This window comes from Lissotriton vulgaris, chromosome 9, assembly GCF_964263255.1.
Source record: "Lissotriton vulgaris chromosome 9, aLisVul1.2, whole genome shotgun sequence".
In the NCBI taxonomy this organism is placed as follows: Eukaryota; Metazoa; Chordata; class Amphibia; order Caudata; family Salamandridae; genus Lissotriton; species Lissotriton vulgaris.
The window spans coordinates 1,189,457,268-1,189,479,226 of NC_141697.1; positions in this window are offsets into that span (position 1 = coordinate 1,189,457,268).

Genomic DNA, 21,959 nt, shown 5'->3' on the forward strand with positions numbered 1-21,959 from the left:
GTTGGTTGTCGAAGCTGTTGTGGATGTCTGCAATCTTGTTGTGGAAGAATGAGGCTAGGGAGTCGCAGAGGGCTTGAGAGGGGGTGATGTCGTTGGAGTTGGCCGAGGGATTGGAAAATTCCTTGACGATGTTGAAAAGTTCCTTGCTGTTGTGGGCGTTGTTGTCAAGTCGATCCTTGAATGCTGTTTTCTTGGCCTTTCGGATTAGTTGGTGGTGAGTGCGGGTGGCATTTTTGAAGGCGTCCTTGGTGCTAGTGGTTGGGTCTTTTTTCCAGGCCTTTTCAAGGGAGCGGCAGAGTTTCTTGGACTTCTTAAGATCATCGTTGAACCATGAGGCCTTTTTGCTGCCAGGTTTGCTTTGACGTTTTTTCAGTGGTGCTAAGGTGTCGGCGGTGTTGGATATCCATAGGGTGAGGTTGGCGGCGGCTTCGTTTGCGTTAGAAGAGTGGGCTGGGGTGTTTAGAAGGAGCGATGCGGAGATCTGGTCCGTGGTGATTTTGTTCCAGTTTCTTTGCAGAGTTGGTTGGAGGTGGTTGGTGGGTTTTGGTTTGTTGTAGGTGAAGTGAACGCAGCTGTAGTCAGTCCAGAGGAGATCCGTAGTGTGGCTGAAGGAGACATGATTGCTGGAGGTGAAGATGGGGTCGAGTGTGTGACCTGCGATGTGGGTGGGGGAAGTGACTAGTTGTTTAAGTCCGAGGTTGGCGAGGTTGTCTAAGAGGGTGGCGGTGTTGCGGTCGTTGATCTTTTCAAGGTGAAAGTTGAGGTCTCCCAGAAGGATGTAGTCTTTGGAGGGGAGCGCGTGTGGGGTGATGAAGTCCGTGATGTCTTCACTGAATTTTGCGCGGGGTCCTGGTGGTCTGTAGAGGAGGGTGCCTCTGAGTGTGGTCTTGGGGTCGATGTGGATCTGGAAGTGAAGGTGTTCGGAGTTAGCGAGGTTGGCGTCAGAGCTGGTTGAGATGCGGATTGATTTCTTATGGACGATAGCGATTCCTCCTCCTGTGTGGTCGGTGCGGTCCTTGCGTGTGATCTTATAGTCTTCAGGGATGGCAATGGTGATGTCTGGGGCGGAGGAAGCGTTCATCCAAGTTTCTGTTAGGAAGGCGACGTCTGGAGAGATGGTGTCTAGTAGATTCCATAGGTCAATGGCGTGTCTGTGGACCGATCGAGTGTTGAGAAGGATGCACTGTAGGTGGTTGGGGTCGGGAATCTGTGTTGTGGTCGTAGCGGAGATGTTGTCGGTGCCGATGAATTTGCAGGAGTAGCAAGAGAAAGGTCCATGGGTGTGTCCAGGGGCGGCTTGGACGCAGTTGGGGGCGCGACCGGGGTTAAGGGCTAGGAGGGTGGCGGCATCGTAGGTAATGCGGGGGGGCTGGGAGGGACGGGGGCCAGGGGGTATGGCGCTGGGCGCGGTCCAGGCGCGGACGGGCGTAGACGGGCTTACCTTTGGCGCACCTTCGGCGCGGATTGGGCGCGGTCACTGCGCGTAAACGCTGCGCGCAAAAGCATCTGTCATATATGGATAGTGGAGGGGGAGGGGCGAGGGAGGGTCAGCAGGGAGGCGGGAGCGTGATTGGCGGAATGGGCTGGGACTACACAAACAACAAAATGGCAGCAGCCGTAAACAACAGTGGTCAGGAGCAGTGAGCACAATAATACAAGCACACAGCAGCGCTATAGTAACAGCGCGTTAAAGCAGAGTGCAGCGCTATTAAAATGAGGCAAAATTAAATGCAGACACTGCGCAGGAAGCGTCTAATCATAGGCACAATGCGGCGAGATTACAAGAAGTTAAAGATCACAAGTAGCGTCTAGACACTATGCACAGTGCGGCGCTATGAAATGAGGCTAGAGGCAAAGCGCAGCTAAATGAGCTAAATGATGAAAGCAAAGCCCAGGCAGCGTGGAGAAAAGCGCTACGATACCAGGAGGAATTGCGGGGAGCGGCCGATTCTGTGACACCCCTTCTACTGAGGCTATCACCCCCTGGAAGCTACCTGATGCCAAGAGGTGCAGTGAGCACAGGACATGGATGTGGGTGGGGATGGTGTGTGTCCTGTGTGTGGGGTGTTCAAGAATAGGCCTGAGTTCCTCAATTAAATCAAGGATGCTCTCTTCATCCATTCTGTAGTGTGTGTGGATGTCCTCCTCATTAATCATAGAGGGGTTAGATGGGGGAAGCAACAGAAAGGTCGTGGGTGGAGCAAATAAAGTAAAAAGCAAAAAAAGTAGAATGTGAGAAAGGATGCAGGTTATAGGACACAGTAATGCGTTCATTCTCCAGGGGACAAACACAATAAGAGGAACAAAAGCCTGCACAGGCTAACGGATAAGAAGCAAGCAAATGAGAGTGACAATAAAGTCAACCTATGATAAGCAAACAGTGGGCCCTAATCCCACTGTATGCTAAGAATATGTCTCGCCAGGCAGCGCATGCGCTGTTTAGTAGGCAAGACCTAAAAGGGTAGTTTCAGTGCAAAAGGTCAGTGACTCTACATCAAAGCTTCTACTGAGGGTGCAGGAAAAATGCGGTCACTAAGAAGAAAATATTTGTTTTAAGAATATAAAGTGGAGGCAAAACATTTTACCACATTCACCGTGGCTTTGGTTATGCAAGTAGAAGGAAATAAGCAGAATGTGGAACGGGTGGAAATAGTCATATTCCACTCAAGAAAGTGTGGTTAGTGATGTTAATACTACAGATACAGTTGATGTGGAGAAATTCACCAGTTGCCGGAAAACCTTCAATTCCTCTATCATTAATCCATACCTGAGACATAGATTTGCCTCCATCCAAGGTCTAATATAAAGAGTGCAATACATTTAATTTATACCTTTTAGAAGAATAAGTGTCAGTTGCGGATCCAAGATGTTTCAATACATATCTAATGCACTCCAGAGGAAGCCTTTGTGAATCTTTGTGACTCTGACCTTTGCATCTCCAGAAGCATAAAAGCAAGTTGGAGATAGTCCAGAAAGAAGGTTTATATCAGGTGCTCACATCTCCAGAATTATAAGAAATGGATTGAGACAGTCCAGAAGGAATTTGTGAATCAGGTGCTCACATCTCCAGAACTATAAGAAATGGATAGAGACAGTTCAGAATGAAGTTGTGAATCAGGTGCTCACATCTCCAGAATTATAAGAAATTGATAGAGACTGTCCAGAAGAAAGGTGTGAATCTGGTTCTCACATCTCCAGAATTATAAGAAATGGATAGAGACAGTCCAGAATGAATTAGTGAATTAGGTGCTCACATCTACAGAACTATAAGAAATGGACGGAGACAGTCCAGAATAAGGTGTGAATCAGGTGCTCTCATCTGAGATTAATAATACATGGATAGAGACAGTCCAGAAAGAAGGTGTGAAACGGGTGATTTCATCTTCAGATTAATAATAAATGGACAGAGACAGTCCAGAAAGAAGGTGTGAATCAGGTGTTCTCATCTCCAGAATTATTAGTAATGGACAGAGACAGTCCAGAAAGAAGGTGTGAAACAGGTGATTTCATCTCCAGAATTAAAAGAAATGGATAGAGACAGTCCAGAAGAAGGTGTGAATCAGGTGCTCTCATCTCAGATTAATAATAAATGGACAGAGACAGTCCAGAAAGAAGGTGTGAAACAGGTGATTTCATCTCCAGAATTAAAAGAAATGGATAGAGACAGTCCAGAAGAAGGTGTGAATCAGGTGCTCTCATCTCAGATTAATAATAAATGGACAGAGACAGTCCAGAAAGAAGGTGTGAAACAGGTGATTTCATCTCCAGAATTAAAAGAAATGGATAGAGGCAGTCCAGAAGAAGGTGTGAATCAGGTGCTCTCATCTCAGATTAATAATAAATGGACAGAGACAGTCCAGAAAGAAGTAGTTGTGAATCATGTGCTCTCATCTCCAGAATTATAAGAAATTGACAGAGACAGTCCAGAAAGAAGGTGTGAATGGGGTGCTCAAATCTCCAGAATTATAAGGAATTGATAGAGACAGCCTAGAAAGAAGGTGTAAATCATGTAATTTCATCTCCAGGTTAATAATGAATGGATAGAGACAGTCCGGAAAGAAGGTGTGAACCAAGTGGTCAAATCACCAGAATTATAAGGAATTGATAGAGACAGCCTAGAAAGAAGGTGTGAATCAGGTGCTCTCATCTCCAGATTAATAATAAATGGATAGAGACAGTCCAGAAAGAAGGTGTGGATCTGGTGCTCACATCTCCAGAATTAAAAGAAATGGATAGAGACAGTGCAGAAGAAGGTGTGAATCAGGTGCTCTCATCTCCAGATTAATAATAAATGGATAGAGACAGTCCAGAAAGAAGGTGTGGATCTGGTGCTCACATCTCCAGAATTAAAAGAAATGGATAGAGACAGTGCAGAAGAAGGCGTGAATCAGGTGCTCTCATCTCCAGATTAATAATAAATGGATAGAGACAGTCCATAATGAATTCGTGAATCAGGTGCTCTCATCTCCAGAACTATAAGAAATGGATGGAGACAGACCAGAAGAAATGTGTGAATCAGGTGCTTACATCTCCAGAATTATAAGAAATGGACAGAGACAGTCCAGAAAGAAGGTGTGAATCAGGTGCTCTCATCTCCAGAATTATTAGTAATGGACAGAGACAGTCCAGAAAGAAGGTGTGAATCAGGTGTTCTCATCTCCAGAATTATTAGTAATGGACAGAGACAGTCCAGAAAGAAGGTGTGAAACGGGTGATTTCATCTTCAGATTAATAATAAATGGACAGAGACAGTCCAGAAAGAAGGTGTGAATCAGGTGTTCTCATCTCCAGAATTATTAGTAATGGACAGAGACAGTCCAGAAAGAAGGTGTGAATCAGGTGATTTCATCTCCAGAATTAAAAGAAATGGATAGAGACAGTCCAGAAGAAGGTGTGAATCAGGTGCTCTCATCTCAGATTATTAATAAATGGACAGAGACAGTCCAGAAAGAAGGTGTGAAACAGGTGATTTCATCTCCAGAATTAAAAGAAATGGATAGAGACAGTCCAGAAGAAGGTGTGAATCAGGTGCTCTCATCTCAGATTAATAATAAATGGACAGAGACGGTCCAGAAAGAAGGTGTGAAACAGGTGATTTCATCTCCAGAATTAAAAGAAATGGATAGAGGCAGTGCAGAAGAAGGTGTGAATCAGGTGCTCTCATCTCCAGATTAATAATAAATGGACAGAGACAGTCCAGAAAGAAGTAGTTGTGAATCATGTGCTCTCATCTCCAGAATTATAAGAAATTGACAGAGACAGTCCAGAAAGAAGGTGTGAATGGGGTGCTCAAATCTCCAGAATTATAAGGAATTGATAGAGACAGCCTAGAAAGAAGGTGTAAATCATGTAATTTCATCTCCAGGTTAATAATGAATGGATAGAGACAGTCCGGAAAGAAGGTGTGAATCAAGTGGTCAAATCACCAGAATTATAAGGAATTGATAGAGACAGCCTAGAAAGAAGGTGTGAATCAGGGGCTCTCATCTGCAGATTAATAATAAATGGATAGAGACAGTCCAGAAAGAAGGTGTGGATCTGGTGCTCACATCTCCAGAATTAAAAGAAATGGATAGAGACAGTGCAGAAGAAGGTGTGAATCAGGTGCTCTCATCTCCAGATTAATAATAAATGGATAGAGACAGTCCAGAAAGAAGGTGTGGATCTGGTGCTCACATCTCCAGAATTAAAAGAAATGGATAGAGACAGTGCAGAAGAAGGCGTGAATCAGGTGCTCTCATCTCCAGATTAATAATAAATGGATAGAGACAGTCCATAATGAATTTGTGAATCAGGTGCTCTCATCTCCAGAACTATAAGAAATGGATGGAGACAGACCAGAAGAAATGTGTGAATCAGGTGCTTACATCTCCAGAATTATAAGAAATGGACAGAGACAGTCCAGAAAGAAGGTGTGAATCAGGTGCTCTCATCTCCAGAATTATTAGTAATGGACAGAGACAGTCCAGAAAGAAGGTGTGAATCAGGTGTTCTCGTCTCCAGAATTATTAGTAATGGACAGAGACAGTCCAGAAAGAAGGTGTGAAACGGGTGATTTCATCTTCAGATTAATAATAAATGGACAGAGACAGTCCAGAAAGAAGGTGTGAATCAGGTGCTCTCATCTCCAGAATTATTAGTAATGGACAGAGACAGTCCAGAAAGAAGGTGTGAATCAGGTGTTCTCATCTCCAGAATTATTAGTAATGGACAGAGACAGTCCAGAAAGAAGGTGTGAATCAGGTGATTTCATCTCCAGAATTAAAAGAAATGGATAGAGACAGTCCAGAAGAAGGTGTGAATCAGGTGCTCTCATCTCAGATTAATAATAAATGGACAGAGACAGTCCAGAAAGAAGGTGTGAAACAGGTGATTTCATCTCCAGAATTAAAAGAAATGGATAGAGACAGTCCAGAAGAAGGTGTGAATCAGGTGCTCTCATCTCAGATTAATAATAAATGGACAGAGACAGTCCAGAAAGAAGGTGTGAAACAGGTGATTTCATCTCCAGAATTAAAAGAAATGGATAGAGGCAGTCCAGAAGAAGGTGTGAATCAGGTGCTCTCATCTCAGATTAATAATAAATGGACAGAGACAGTCCAGAAAGAAGTAGTTGTGAATCATGTGCTCTCATCTCCAGAATTATAAGAAATTGACAGAGACAGTCCAGAAAGAAGGTGTGAATGGGGTGCTCAAATCTCCAGAATTATAAGGAATTGATAGAGACAGCCTAGAAAGAAGGTGTAAATCATGTAATTTCATCTCCAGGTTAATAATGAATGGATAGAGACAGTCCGGAAAGAAGGTGTGAATCAAGTGGTCAAATCACCAGAATTATAAGGAATTGATAGAGAGAGCCTAGAAAGAAGGTGTGAATCAGGTGCTCTCATCTCCAGATTAATAATAAATGGATAGAGACAGTCCAGAAAGAAGGTGTGGATCTGGTGCTCACATCTCCAGAATTAAAAGAAATGGATAGAGACAGTGCAGAAGAAGGCGTGAATCAGGTGCTCTCATCTCCAGATTAATAATAAATGGATAGAGACAGTCCATAATGAATTCGTGAATCAGGTGCTCTCATCTCCAGAACTATAAGAAATGGATGGAGACAGACCAGAAGAAATGTGTGAATCAGGTGCTTACATCTCCAGAATTATAAGAAATGGACAGAGACAGTCCAGAAAGAAGGTGTGAATCAGGTGCTCTCATCTCCAGAATTATTAGTAATGGACAGAGACAGTCCAGAAAGAAGGTGTGAAACAGGTGATTTCAATTCAGGTGGATCTGGTGCTCACATCTCCAGAATTAAAAGAAATGGATAGAGACAGTGCAGAAGAAGGTGTGAATCAGGTGCTCTCATCTCAGATTAATAATAAATGGACAGAGACAGTCCAGAAAGAAGGTGTGAATCAGGTGCTCTCATCTCCAGAATTATTAGTAATGGACAGAGACAGTCCAGAAAGAAGGTGTGAAACAGGTGATTTCATCTCCAGAATTAAAAGAAATGGATAGAGACAGTGCAGAAGAAGGTGTGAATCAGGTGCTCTCGTCTCCAGAATTATTAGTAATGGACAGAGACAGTCCAGAAAGAAGGTGTGAATCTGGTGCTCACATCTCCAGAATTATAAGAAATGGATAGAGACAGTCCAGAAGAAGGTATGAATCAGGTGCTCTCATCTCAGATTAATAATAAATGGACAGAGACAGTCCAGAAAGAAGGTGTGAATCAGGTGCTCTCCTCTCCAGATTAATAATAAATGGATAGAGGCAGTCCAGAAAGAAGGTGTGAATCTAGCCCCCGTTTATCCAGAACAGGAGCAGAATAAGGACAGTCTGGAAAAAAGAGGCATAGAGTGGCACATGGCCCAAGACATATTCTGGTCAAGGATAAGATGCGTTTAACAGTTCAAAAACATAAGCAGAGACATTGGTCTGGCCTCTGTGGGCTCCCGGCCTTCGGATGCCATTGGTCACTCTGCATCAGTGTTTTAAGGTATTTTTTTTATCTTCCATGATCATTTCTCATACCACAGCAGTCAAACCCCTCCAAGACTTCTTTGACCCGATCACTGTCCCAACACCTTACGCTTTCCTTCCATGACCCCGCCTACAGTCCCCCTTTACTTCCTCAGGCATCTTTATATGTTGTGTGTTCGTGTTTCTCTATTGCCTTCATTTTACACTGGGTTCTTGTAAGTTTCTGCCTTCTTCCAAAGTGGAGGTCATTGCCCGGTGGACATAACCAGAACCAAAAGTTCATCCCCACATCTTCAGGCGCATCTAATGTTATGTAATGTGAATGGGTTTTATAAAGCGCGCAGCTGCCCCAGCAAAGGGGCGTTCTGGCGCTGGCCGTGTGAGGCAACAGATAGCATAACAATCAAAAAAGTGACCGGTAATCCTATAAGAAGCTACGCTAGAGGAAAAAGAAACATTTTAATAGCTTTCCTTAAAGCAGACAAGCAGTCTATGCCACAGATTTGCTCAGGCAAAGAGTTCCATAGCCTAGGGTCAAGGTGGCGGAAGGAGCACCCGCCAGCACGGGAGAGCCTGACTCTAGGTACAACCGCTAGATGTTGCCCGGCTGAGCGAAGCTGGCGGGAGGGGACATAGAAGGTGAGCAAATTGCGCAAAGATCAGGACTAGCAGATTTCAGTATCTTAAAAGAAAGACACAGAGTCTTAAACTGAATCCGCTTTTCCACAGGAAGCCAGTGCAACCTATGGCTAGTACTGGTGGCAGAGCAAAAGCGTGGAAGACCCACTAGGGCTCTGGCAGCAACATTTTGCACACGCTGCATCCTGAGTATTTCTGCCTTATTCGCTCCCAAGAGGAGGGAGCTAGCATAATCCAGGCGGGATAAAATAGTTGCCTTAACAATCAGTTGATTTATAGGTGGATCAAAGAACTTCAGACCAGGCCGGAGGCCCCGCAAAAGGCCAAAGCAGGTGGCAGCAACTTGCCTTGTGTGGGCTTGAAATGTAAGAGATGAATCCATCAGGACCCCAAGGTTTTTAACCACCCCCTTGGGCGTAGGGATTACACGCAGGGCAGTGGGCCACCAATACTCGTTCCACAAACTGGCATTGTTTCCAACCAACAGAATTTCAGTTTTGCTAGCATTTAGTTGCAGGCAGTTGGCGGCCATCCATTCTGCTACCGCAGTCATCCTTTCTCTGAATCTAGAGGCAGTCGGAGAAGATCCTTCAGCCAGGGTGATAACAAGCTGCTGCGTAGGAGACCATAGTAATGTCCCATTGCTTAGCGACCGCAGCCAGAGTCTGAACATAAAGATTAAAAAGAGAAGGGCTCAATGAGTCATCATTCAGTTGGCAGAGCGCAAAGCCCTGTAGATTCAGCCAGATGGAAAGCACAGAAAGAAAGAAATTGGCTTAAAGATGGGTATTGCTGTCCTATTTCAATAAATTCCAGACTCTTGTTTTTAATAAAAGTTTGCACTTCGCCTGTTGAATGCTGTCTGCATGACAATACTCACTGATTCTCCTTTGGGCAAATTATTGAAGACTAGCGCCAGGTTTTCAGCGTAAGACAAATTGCATTCTTGCTGGGAGGCGTTCGCAGAGATGAAGAGATCAAAGATGAGGATGGAAGTAGGATGAACACTGTGCAAAGGTTGTGTAAGGACACCCAGGATGTCTACAGCATTACAGAGGACAATGTCATAGACCGCTCTCAGAGCCAAAATATTGTTAAGGTCCAAGGACAGTCAAATAAGGTTAATACACACACTGTGAATATAAATTCATACCATTCACAGGGTCAATGTTGATCCTGAAAATCCTGCACTGCTCCAGCCTTCCTGGACCCTCATTGAAAACTTTTGTGGTACAGATTTGGATAGATTGTTGCTTAGAATATTAGCATTATAAAGGCTATGCCACAAAAATAAGCAGTTGCATTTCATGGCTTGTAGAGGGTTCCCTCCCTGGGTTAGTATGGGTTTTTGTTAAACCACACTGGGCATCAGGGTTTGTGCAGCTGTCAACAAAGTCCATGTCATGAGTGCAACGTTTTGCCAGTCCTGGCTGATTTTCAGCCTAACGCTCAGATTCGTAGGAAGAGACTTTTAAGTATTAAAGTTAAACTACTAAAAAAGTCCCAGGATACTATGTCCTGCCTTGGTGCCAACAGATACAGACCACACTAACTCATTTAACTAACCATGCACTACTAACCAGAGAGGCTGGTCAGGACCAGAGAGCTGCAATACATTGTAAATCACCAGAAGACTCTAGCATAGTTCACCCTACAGGACCCTAATAGTCACACACTCTGTTAGCCAGTTCCTTATGATGTTAAAGACAAAGAATATTGTATGTAACAAACAGAATCTTTTAACACATATGGGGAGAAGGGGAGGTATAGCAACCGTACATCCTCAGTAATCAATACACTCAATCACAAAAGATTACGTTAACTTCTAGGGCGAGAAGGTCGACTGTTTCCCTATTTAGGTATACACATCAGAGTCCAAAGTTGGGACTTCACAGAACTACTGTCAGAGTATGAGGGAAGACCATTCTTATGGAAGAGGAAGCCTCACACACATATCTATGTCATGCTTTATCATTGGCAGACTCACCCCACCCTGGCAAGGCAGTGCGACCAGGGCGACGCAACCTCCTGACAGACCGTGACTGGAGGGAATTCTTAGATAAAAGCTACTGGACAAAGTTGGGATCCAGATCAATTAAAAATACCTTGCATTTTCCCAGTGAATCACTTTTAATGATGGGGACCTCAGGTATATCTAAAAACCGAATCGAGACGTCTTCTACCTACTACCTAATGGGACTCCATTGAATGAATGTGTGCACCACAATAGGAATGAAGGTGTGGATTTGGTTGTTTCGTTTATCACTTAAGGTTACATTTTTCCATTTGGGACTATATTCAAAGAAACAAATGAGCACATCAAATATTTCTATATAGAATACCCCAATAGCAGTCAATGACCACTCGGTGTACAGTATGAGACATATGCTGAACTACGAGAACTACATCTAATGATCTAACAGTAGGGGTTTCGGATACGGGGGCAACCTCGAGACAATTCTGACCCATTTACACGTCTCGTTTTGCTACTAAGCGATATGCCAGAGAGAGATTGATTGCTACACAATAAGAAAGTATGGGCCCAATTCACAGCACTAACTTAAGACAAAATCCTAAATTTACTACTTTTGGTATTCACAGAAGTTAGGATTTTGTCTTAAATTTGTCTTAAGACAGACTTAAGACAGACTTAAGACAACATCCTAACTTAAGTCTGTTTTAAGTCTGTCTTAAGACAAACTTAAGACAAAATCCTAACTTCTGTGAATACCAAAAGTAGTAAGTTTAGGATTTTGTCTTAAGTTAGTTCTGTGAATCGGGCCCTATGTATATTTGTTCATCCCCTATTGTTATGATCCCACTTGGGTGTAGATTCTATTCTATACTGACTCATACTCTGACAGTACTTCTGTGACGTGCCTACTTTGGACTTTGACTTGTATACCCAAATAGGGAAACAATAGGCCGTATCTCGCCAGAAGCTACCGTACAAATAGAATCTTGTCAAATGTCCTTACTGTCATTTCATATGCATATACCATACCATACCATGTAAAGGAGGACTTTTAAGCGGTCTACTGGGCAGATTTCGATTCTTCCACTCTGTACAGCTGCTACCTCTCACGGATCTCAGAGTGGTCAACTTCCTGACACAGCAGCATAGGTGCCCATCAGGCATGACATGGAAACACTTTCCATATAGGATCAAAAGAAAGACAATCACTTCCAACCGCACATGCCACAGGGTATAGAGCACTGTCCATGTAGGTATGCATTTCAGCGCCCCACGTATGGGTAGTATGCAGTATACAAATTTTACAATACAATTAAGGGATTTGCCGAAAATCACAGGGGCATATTACCAACAACTAGCGATAATTATCGCTATGTTGGTTTAGCGGCGATTTTTTTATTGCAGAGCTGCGGCGATTTTTATCGCTTAGGAACCTTGCTATAATCGAGGTATATCTCATAAGCGATAAAAATCGGCCGAAATGCATGAATATCGCTGAAAAGTCAGCGATATTCATGCATTACCGAGCTAATGCTCTTAGCCATGTTATCCACCTCCCATTGGATAACATGGCTAAGAACTGCTCCGGGCAGGTGTTAGTTTTTGGAGATATTCACGCTTAGCGCGAATATCTCCAAAAGTTGGTAATAGGAGATAGCGATGGTAGCGACTGTTTCCAGTCGCTAACATCTTGGCACGCCCACTTTGCATGTCATTAGTGATAAATATCACTGACATGCAAAGCAGGGCCCAAGATGGTCGCTATCTCCTACTAGCTGTCGCTAACTGGTGTTAGCGACAGCTAGGTAATAGGGAGATAATTTTGTCTCCGCTTTCTTGGCTTTTAAAGCCAAAAAAGCGGAGATAAACCCCCTTGATAATATGCCCCACAGTTTTTAGCTAGGGGTGAACCCGGGATTAGCCTAAGAATGTGAAGGTCCTAGTCCAGCATCATAACTTCTAGATGAAGAGGAGAGGTCCTTATGGGTAAAAAGTCCTGGAACACCTTGACTCACAGTCAAGCCAGATGTCCAGAAAGCAGCAACAAATATCTCAGTTTCTAGCAGGCCATGAGTGGTCTTTCACAGTCATTGTCAGTCCAAAGCACTGGACGCCTCAGAGCTGCAGGGTAGTGTCAGAACACCGACTACCCACGTAATTGTATTATTTTCAATTGTAGCTTTTATATAGCGCATACTACCCCTGACATATCTTTGTCAGAAATGTCATCTCTGATGCCCCTACTGGTTTTTTTAACAAGACGAATTAAACAAGCGCTACCCCTTTTCCAGAAATGCACAGATGTTTTACCTGCTTATTTAAAAGTAAGGCAAATTCGTGAAGTGGTTTAAATTGGTTTAAATTGTGTATGAGTTTGAACAATTTTGAATTTGTTAATAAAATGCACATTTTAGTATAAAAAGGCCCATAGTAATGAATGGGGAGTATTCCTTATTTGCGATTAGCAATTAGCTAATCGCAAATAAGATAGCGATTTAAAGGGTGCCAGGGGTGTCCAAAGGACACCCTGTATCACCCCTTAAATGCAAATTGAAACAGGTGTTGCGCACACACATGTCCAAAGGACATGTGTGCGTGCAACATGCAAATTAGAAAAATGCTTTTAAAAGCATTTTTCTAAGTTTTCGCTATTTACCACGAGGTTTGACCTCGCGGTAAATAGCGGGCCGAAATTGCGAATTCGCCATTTTTAAATGGATGATGAATTGCATTTAAGGAATCTCAAATAGAGATTCCTTAAATGTAATTCCTCGCAAAATAGCGAAATCGCTATTACCGATTTTTGCATTTGGGATGATGAATCCCAAATGCAAAAATAGCGCTCGCAAAGGGCCAGATTCTCAGAATCTGGACCTTTGCGAGCCGATTTCGGCTTGATGAATCAGGCTGTAAATAATTCACAGCTTTGTTCCATCCTTTTTCCTTTTACTTTGTAAATTGATTAATCTTAAATTTAGATCATTGTTTTAGATTAATAGTTCTCATTCGAATCACTGATCTCCAGTCACACGAGAAAGGAGTGAAATTCCCCAGTACATCCCAGGGTGTGACACATGCCCGTCTGTCCCTGCAGGGATGGCACGGGTCTTTAACCTAGTTCGTGGGCACACCGGGGCTGGTTGGGCCCTGCGAGGTGTTTCTGGAAGGGCCGCCAGTGTCCGCCCAAACTTCCTGCTCACGCAGCGGCGGCGTGATTGGAGGAAAACAGTCCTCAGCCCTAGTTCATAACAGGAAACTGCTCTCCCTGCTTCCTGAAGTACAGGAACTGTTTCCCTGGCAACCCCTGTGCGACGGAGGTGTTCTGTTAACCCCTCGAGTGCCATCATGCCTAGAGGTCACTCGTCCAATATGACACCCATCAGAACAAAGCCAGAACTAAGGGGCATATTATCAAGAACGGCGTTAAAAATGATCATATTTCTTGCCTGTTTAGCGGCAGAAAACTGCAGCTAAACTGGCGATAATGGGCTTGATAATATGCCCTTGAGAATTCCAATAGAAGTCCATGTTCTGGTGTGAACGTGGGCTTCTATTGGAATTCTGCAGGGCATATTCTCATGCCCATTATCGCTATATTTTAATTTTAACGCCGTCCTTGATAATATGCCCCTCAGTCATTTTCTTCAACGCTATTCAAGGGAGGGGGAGAGGACTTGGCTAGCCAATAGGGCTACCTGGAGACGGCCTGATAAGTCAGACCTATTAAATGGATTCAGACTGGAAAGAATCTGTTGCAACCTGTTGCTGTATAATGCATCCTCCCCATAGCCTGTATGTTCCCTGCTGCTCAGCCAGCCTTTGAGGCCACTGGAATATTGAGAGTGTTTGTGCTTGAGTGAGTGGGCGTTATCTGTAACCTATAACTAAACTAAATAAACCTACATCTTATAACCTACAAGGATCCATCTTATTTGTAACAGAATCCTAGATGCCTGACTTTGACCCAGCCCTATCCTTCTTTCAGAGGGCCAGGCTTGACAAAAAATATCATGGCTGCCCGGCGGCCAGTACCTCTGTGTCCACTCAGCATTCGACCTGTGCAGGTCCGCTTTTGACCAGTACTTTAGGATGCCTTACGTTTTTGAAGAAAAAATTTATGATTGTGATTGTTGATTGTCTATGAGGAATGCATGTCGCATTTGTCTTGCCATCTGAATTTAATCTTATTCTGGGCTCTTCCTTCAAATCACTGAAGTATAGATATTTTTGTTTCAATGTGAAAATTCACCTGAGCGATAAGAGGAAACCTCTCAATAAAGAAAATGGTAATTATAAATTGTATTTATGTAGCGCTTACTAGCCCAGACGAGGGGTTGACGCAATTGCAGTGAGTAGCACGCTACTCCGGAGCCCAAGGTTAATAGTAAGAAGGTAGTAAATTAGTGAAATGTGTATTTTTAATCTTTCTTGTAGATTAGTTGTGGTGTGCTTAGTTAGTGCTCATTAAGATCATATGCATTTACTTACTGTTTTGAGGAGAATGGAATAATTGATGTGGATTTGTAAAGGGAAGGTGTGAGTTGTTATTGGGAGTGGTGGACATGTGCGTCTGTTAGTTGGATAAAGTGGATAAAGGAGGAAAGAGTTTGGAAAGGGGTTTTTGGAGTCCATAGTAGTCAGAGAGGTATGGGTTGCGTCAGAGGGTGGCGGTAAGGGCAGAGCTCCAATAGGAAATTATTATTCGTTAATGCCCCCTCAGTTATTAAAATAAATATCTAACTATATAAAGACATACATGTTATGTTATGTTATGTTAAAATGCATTTGTATAGCGCTCGGCTACTCTAAAAGAGTGTCCCGGCGCTTTCCACAGGCAGCTCAAGTGTAGAACAACCTAACAGAAAAACAGACTCAGAAGAAAAAAAGAAACCCGCCTAAACAGAAAGATTAAAAAGCCAGGTCTTCAGATTTTTCCTAAATTGAAGCAGATTGGGGGTACTGCGAAGTGCCAATGGGAGCGAATTCCACAGCTGGGGGGCCTTAAGGCTGAAAGAGCGCCCCCCAATGCGGGCCTTCCTCACACGCGGAACCACGGCAGTGAAAAGGGATTCAGAACGCAGTGAACGGGCAGGGCGATAGAAAGCCAATCTCTTCTGCAGATATCCCGCGCCTGAGCCAAACAGAGCCTTATGCACCAGCGTCAGGGATTTGAACATAATCCGCTTCCGGATAGGCAACCAATGGAGCGTCTGCAGCAGCCCAGAGGCTCGTGCTCGCCTATGCAGACCAAAAAGCGCACGGGCTGCAGAGTTCTGTGCCACCTGCAAACGCTGGACCAGGTAATCCGGGAGGCCTAAGAAAAGGGCATTGGCATAGTCTAGCCTGGATCCGATGATCGCCTGCACCGTAATCCGCCTGTGCTCCGCAGATAATAAAGGAAGAAACTTGCGGAGCATTTTCAGAATGCCGAAACAGGTGCCGGACAGGCCAAGAACGTGCGCTCTCAATGAGAGCGTATTATCCAGCTTAACACCAAGGTTCTTGGCAACCAAAGAGGATTGTGCCGGGGGACACATGGCGGCCGGCCACCATTGCCGCCACTCGGGATCGGTGGCACAGCCGAAAAATAAAACCTCCGACTTACTGGAGTTGGCCTTCAGACTATTCCGCTGGAACCATCCGAAGACCATGCCCAGGCAATCCCGAATTCTCTCCCCATCAAATGGCTGATCTTTACCACATGTGAAGAGGAGTTGCGTGTCATCGGCGTAGGACACGATCTGGGCTCCGTAAGCCTCCACCGCAGCCACCAGAGGGGACATAAAGATGTTAAACAGCGTCGGGCTCAACACAGAACCCTGTGGAACCCCGACTCCCAATGGCGGCATCTCGGCGGAGCTCTGGGAAACCCAGATCGTCTGGCGGCGGCCATCCAAAAAAGATGTAAACCATTTGAACACCGTCCCCCTTAGGCCGATGTCATAAAGCCTGGCGAGAAGCGCCTCATGGGGGACGGTGTCAAAGGCCGCCGACAGGTCCAACATGACTAACATGGCCTTGCCACCCACATCCAAGGTCTCCCTGATGATCTCTGAGACCTCCACCAACGCCGTTCCGTACTAAAATTTGGACGGAAACCGGATTGGGATGGATGGGGCAGATTGTTGGATTCTAAGAAGCTCGACAAGACGCCATGGACATGTTTCTCCGTGATCTTAGCCAAGGCCGGGAGAAGTGAAATTGGCCTATAATTGGCCAAAACCTCAGCATCAAGACCAGGCTTTTTCAGGAGGGGGATCACCATCGCCCTTTTCCATGTGCGTGGGACACTCCCCTCCCTCAAGGAGGCATTGAGGATTGGGTTGACCAGAGGGTTCACCATCGCCGCCATCCCAGCCAAAAATTTGGCGGGGCAAGGGTCAAGTGGCGAGCCAGATTTAAGACTGGCCAGCAGAGTCTGGGACGCATCACTGGAGACAGGTGGAAAGTCATACATACACATCGAAACATATAGCAATATGTATGCATGCACACATACATTATAAAAATATAATTTTATGGAAGGGAACAAATTCCATTCTATAAACACCCACTCCAAGGATTGAGGCCTTGGAGGGGATGGCACCAATAGGTACTCTACTTGAATTTCTCTTGGACCCCTGAAACCTTGCCTGAATATCAGCCAAACCTGGATATCCTTGGCCTATCAGAAGCCCAACCCAACCAAGAGAGACATTTTGTTATTTGCAAAGAGCAACAAACAAGAAACAGTACAAGCCTGTCAAAATGGCATTAACCTTGACGGCTTTGTACCCCAACTTTCACTGAATGCCAAGTTACCTAGTTTCCCCCTGGACTCCAGCTTGACCCTCGAGCAACACATTGGCATAAAAACTGAGATGGCCAAGTACTAGCTCTCACTTCTAAAGAAAGTGAAACTTTCTTCCAGAAAGCGACTTAGAACTGCTGTTCAAACCCACGTAATCTTGACAATACATCATGGTAACACTTCGCTCCATACCTTCCAGGCTCCACAGTGGCACCCCTTTAGGACATCCTGCATGCCAGGGTATGGTCATCTAGATCCTGAAGAAATATGAACACAACACCCTCACCCTGATGGACCTCCATTGACTCCCATTGCCAGGCTGCACCATCTTCAAAACCAGCTGCATCATTTACAGAGCCATCACTACCAGCTCACCTCCTTATCTTGCAGGCAATCTGTCCATCTTTGGCAGCTCCCAGTACACCTGCAGCCAGGACACCACGAGACGACAGACAAAGAAGTCTGGATCTGGAACAACATTCCCGCATCCATCAGGACCTCATCAAAGATACTCCAGATTAGGAAAGAGTTGAAGACTGGCCTCTTTAAAGAACACTACATCACAATGCATCAAACATCCACAACCAAGCTGCCTCACTTATCACTCACTAAATGTAGGCTTGTCTTTGACCTTGTATAGTGCTTTGCTGCCTTTTGCTATACCATACAATATACATGCATACATAAAACTTTGCACAAGGCTTGAGTCACTTTTGGTGCAAAGTGCTGTATTGGGATTTACTTTCCAACTTCAATCCTGATTTGTGATGGCAAGTAACCCTAAAGCTACTTTGCACTACACTTGTTCAAGTGGGTGTTCCACTGTTGGTAATTTTGAAGCACATCCCTAGCTACTAAAACAGACAGAGATGAGTTTGTGCCAAAACTATATGCCTGCACGAGGTAGGCATAAAGTTTGAGAATTGTTTCTTTTCTTACATTTTTCCCAACTTTGCACGTGTGCTGCACTGTACAGTATGCATTCAAAATTGAAAAGTGTTGAACTTCGTTAAAGCATTGCATTTTGTACTGGAAGTGTACCTTTTCAGTACAAAACCTATGCTTGAGATCAAGCACACACCATTGCAGTACGGTGCACCAGTGTTTGCGTTGGCACTAGACTGCCTAAGGTGTGCCAGCGCAGGGAGAGGCACACCACCATATCTATGTACATATGGTGCTGTTCTGCTCTCTCCTTTTCATGGAGCACTGTGCAGCAACTTATAATGCCGTATTACCTAGATCCTCACTTCAGAGATGGACTCTAGGTTCAGAGACCATGGTCTGTTTTTTTTGTTGTTGTTTTTATATAGCCAAAAACTTGACCCTATGGTATTGGAGCACTTTGCACGAGCACCAGTTATCTTACACACGGACACATTAATGTTTTGGTAGGTACAGGGAGATTGAGTCATTTGCTTGGTACACAGTAAACAAGTCAGAGCAACAATGCATTCTACACTGCAGATAAAAAAAATTCGAGTATGAATCCACCCTTTCTTTCCACCATTCTAAAACAGTTGCAGTACCCTTGAGTTACTATTATGATGCTACATAAAGTGCTCCCAAACCTCTTGGTGGGCAGTGCTGTGTCATACCCCACTGCAGTCATTGTGTCATGCTTCCACACCTGGGCCACCATGAGGCTAGCTGCCAACAACATATGTGAAATCAAATGAGCCATTAGGGTTGGATGTGGATAGATGCTGTTGTCTCACGGACCAGCTACAAATGCAACTACAGAGTCAAAAGGTGGTTCTATATGTGCAGTTGTTTTTTTAAATGACAACATTTTGTTCCAGACAGATTATATATAAAAACACCTGCTCATACAGGTCCAAAAATTTGGACTGTGACATATTCATAATTCTAACACCAGTCAATTTCAGTGTAGCCCTGTGCTCAAACTTCATAACTTTTTTCTAAGTGTGTTTTCCACTAAACGTTTTTCCAACTGATGCCTTTCTAAGTTCTACACACTTTTGCCCCATTAACTGCAGACATGTTTTACATGACTACAGGAATACACATCTCAGAGCATGGCTAAGAAATGTTAAACTAAATTCATGGTTGGTAGACAGACAACAAGACCGTAGAGGCGACGTCAGGGTCAGAAAATGTGATAACACAGTCTGTAAAGGAGACCGTAAAAGGGTTCATCCCTCCAGAAAGATGACCTATATGACAGCAGCGGTACAAAAGGGGGTGGTGATGGACGGAGCATCTGAATCAATCAAACACTCACACCCAGTCAAAAGATCTGTGTTTAATCCTTCACCGTTCTTTAGCCCACTCTGCCACCCCAGTTCAGACATGGCTATATGTAAATCAGTCTGACCCTGTGCCTCATGGGAACAGTCCAGCCCGAACTGCCAATCCATGTCTTCCCTGGACCAGAAACAAGCTTCCGAGGACCGGTTTCTGGCATTCCAGCCGTCTTCAGCCGGGCTTGCTTGAATCCAGTGGCAAAGTGAGCAAGGGACTCACGTCTGAGCATACCCTGCCACACTTATGGCAGCCAAAAGCGGTACAAAAGGGGGTGGTGATGGAAGGAGCATCTGAATCAATCAAACACTCACACCCAGTCAAAAGATATGGGTTTAATCCATCACCGTTCTTTAGCCCACTCTGCCACCCCAGTTCAGACATGGCTAAATGCAAATCAGTCTGACCCTGTGCCTCATGGGAACAGTCCAGCCCCAACTGCCAAGCCATGTCTTCCCTGGACCGGAAACAAGCTTCCGAGGACCGGTTTCTGGCATTCCAGCCGTCTTCAGCCCGGCTTGCTTGAATCCAGTGGCAAAGTGAGCAAGGGACTCACGTCTGAGCATACCCTGCCACACTTATGGTGGCCAAAAGCGGTACAAAAGGGGGTGGTGATGGAAGGAGCATCTGAATCAATCAAACACTCACACCCAGTCAAAAGATCTGGGTTTAATCCATCACCGTTCTTTAGCCCACTCTGCCACCCCAGTTCAGACATGGCTATATGCAAATCAGTCTGACCCTGTGCCTCATGGGAACAGTCCAGCCCGAACTGCCAAGCCATGTCTTCCCTGGTCCGGAAACAAGCTTCCGAGGACCGGTTTCTGGCATTCCAGCCGTCTTCAGCCCGGCTTGCTTGAATCCAGTGGCAAAGTGAGAAAGGGACTCACGTCTGAGCATACCCTGCCACACTTATGGCGGCCAAAAGCGGTACAAAAGGGGGTGGTGATGGACGGAGCATCTGAATCAATCAAACACTCACACCCAGTCAAAAGATCTGGGTTTAATCCATCACCGTTCTTTAGCCCACTCTGCCCCCCAGTTCAGACATGGCTATATGCAAATCCGTCTGACCCTGTGCCTCATGGGAACAGTCCAGCCCGAACTGCCAAGCCATGTCTTCCCTGGACCGGAAACAAGCTTCCGAAGACTGGTTTCTGGCATTCCAGCCGTCTTCAGCCCGGCTTGCTTGAATCCAGTGGCAAAGTGAGCAAGGGACTCACGTCTGAGCATACCCTGCCACACTTATGGCGGCCAAAAGCGGTACAAAAGAGGCACAGGGTCAGACTATTCTCGGGGGGAAATATCTCATAAACACGCATTTTGAAAGCGGAAACAAGCAAAAAATTCCGAAAAGCAGCAGATCGCGTAATATTTGGCAATTTCGTGTTCTCCGCCGAACGCAAAATTACCCAAACTCTGCAAATTCTGAGAGTGGAACGGAATTTACCACCCAGGCCTAGTACTAACGGAAACGTTCTGTACCAACAGTGATCGGGTACACCAAAATAAATAAACCTTCCATACCAACGGAGACTCTCTGTACCAACGGGTACCTTCCATTCTAACAGAGATCCTCTGTACCAACTGGAACCTTCCATATCAACAGAGATCATGCATTCTTTTTTTTGTGTTCAAAATGTATCATTGAAAGAATTTTTCATAAATGTGAAACACAATACAAAGAATAATACCAAACCGTATAGTATAGGAGCATATTACAATATAAGATTTTCTTTTTAAACAGTAATGAATAATGAAATAGAATACCTATACCAGCATTAAAAAAGAACGTACGAGATATAAATAATAATATAAACAAATGAAAGGGCTACAATAAGCAAAGATTAATTAATACAAATTGAAATAAGTATTCTAAATTGCAGAACGTGTAATAAGTTAGGAATCTAGACTGGACCACATACTAGACCTAGAAGAAAAGGAATCTTTAGGAGAGTGTGGAAAAAAGCATTGCCCACGTTTAAGAAAAATAATCCATTCCCACCATGCATTCACAGAAAGCGAAGTACCGTCTTTCCAATTACAGGTAATAGATGTGATTGCAGTAGATAAAAGGAAATCCAACAATTTACACTCCATGGGGGATAATATGGATTTAAAAGGGAGGATTTGAGAATTAGAACATGAAATGATAGAGTTTTTTGGATCTTAAGTATATGGGTAAGAATCTGCCATATTTCTAATAAAAACTAATGAATAATAGAACAATTGAAAAATAAATGTCTGAGGTCACCAGTTCCAGATTGACAGTGCCAACAGTTTGGAGTATCTAGAAGTTTAGCTTTAAATAAT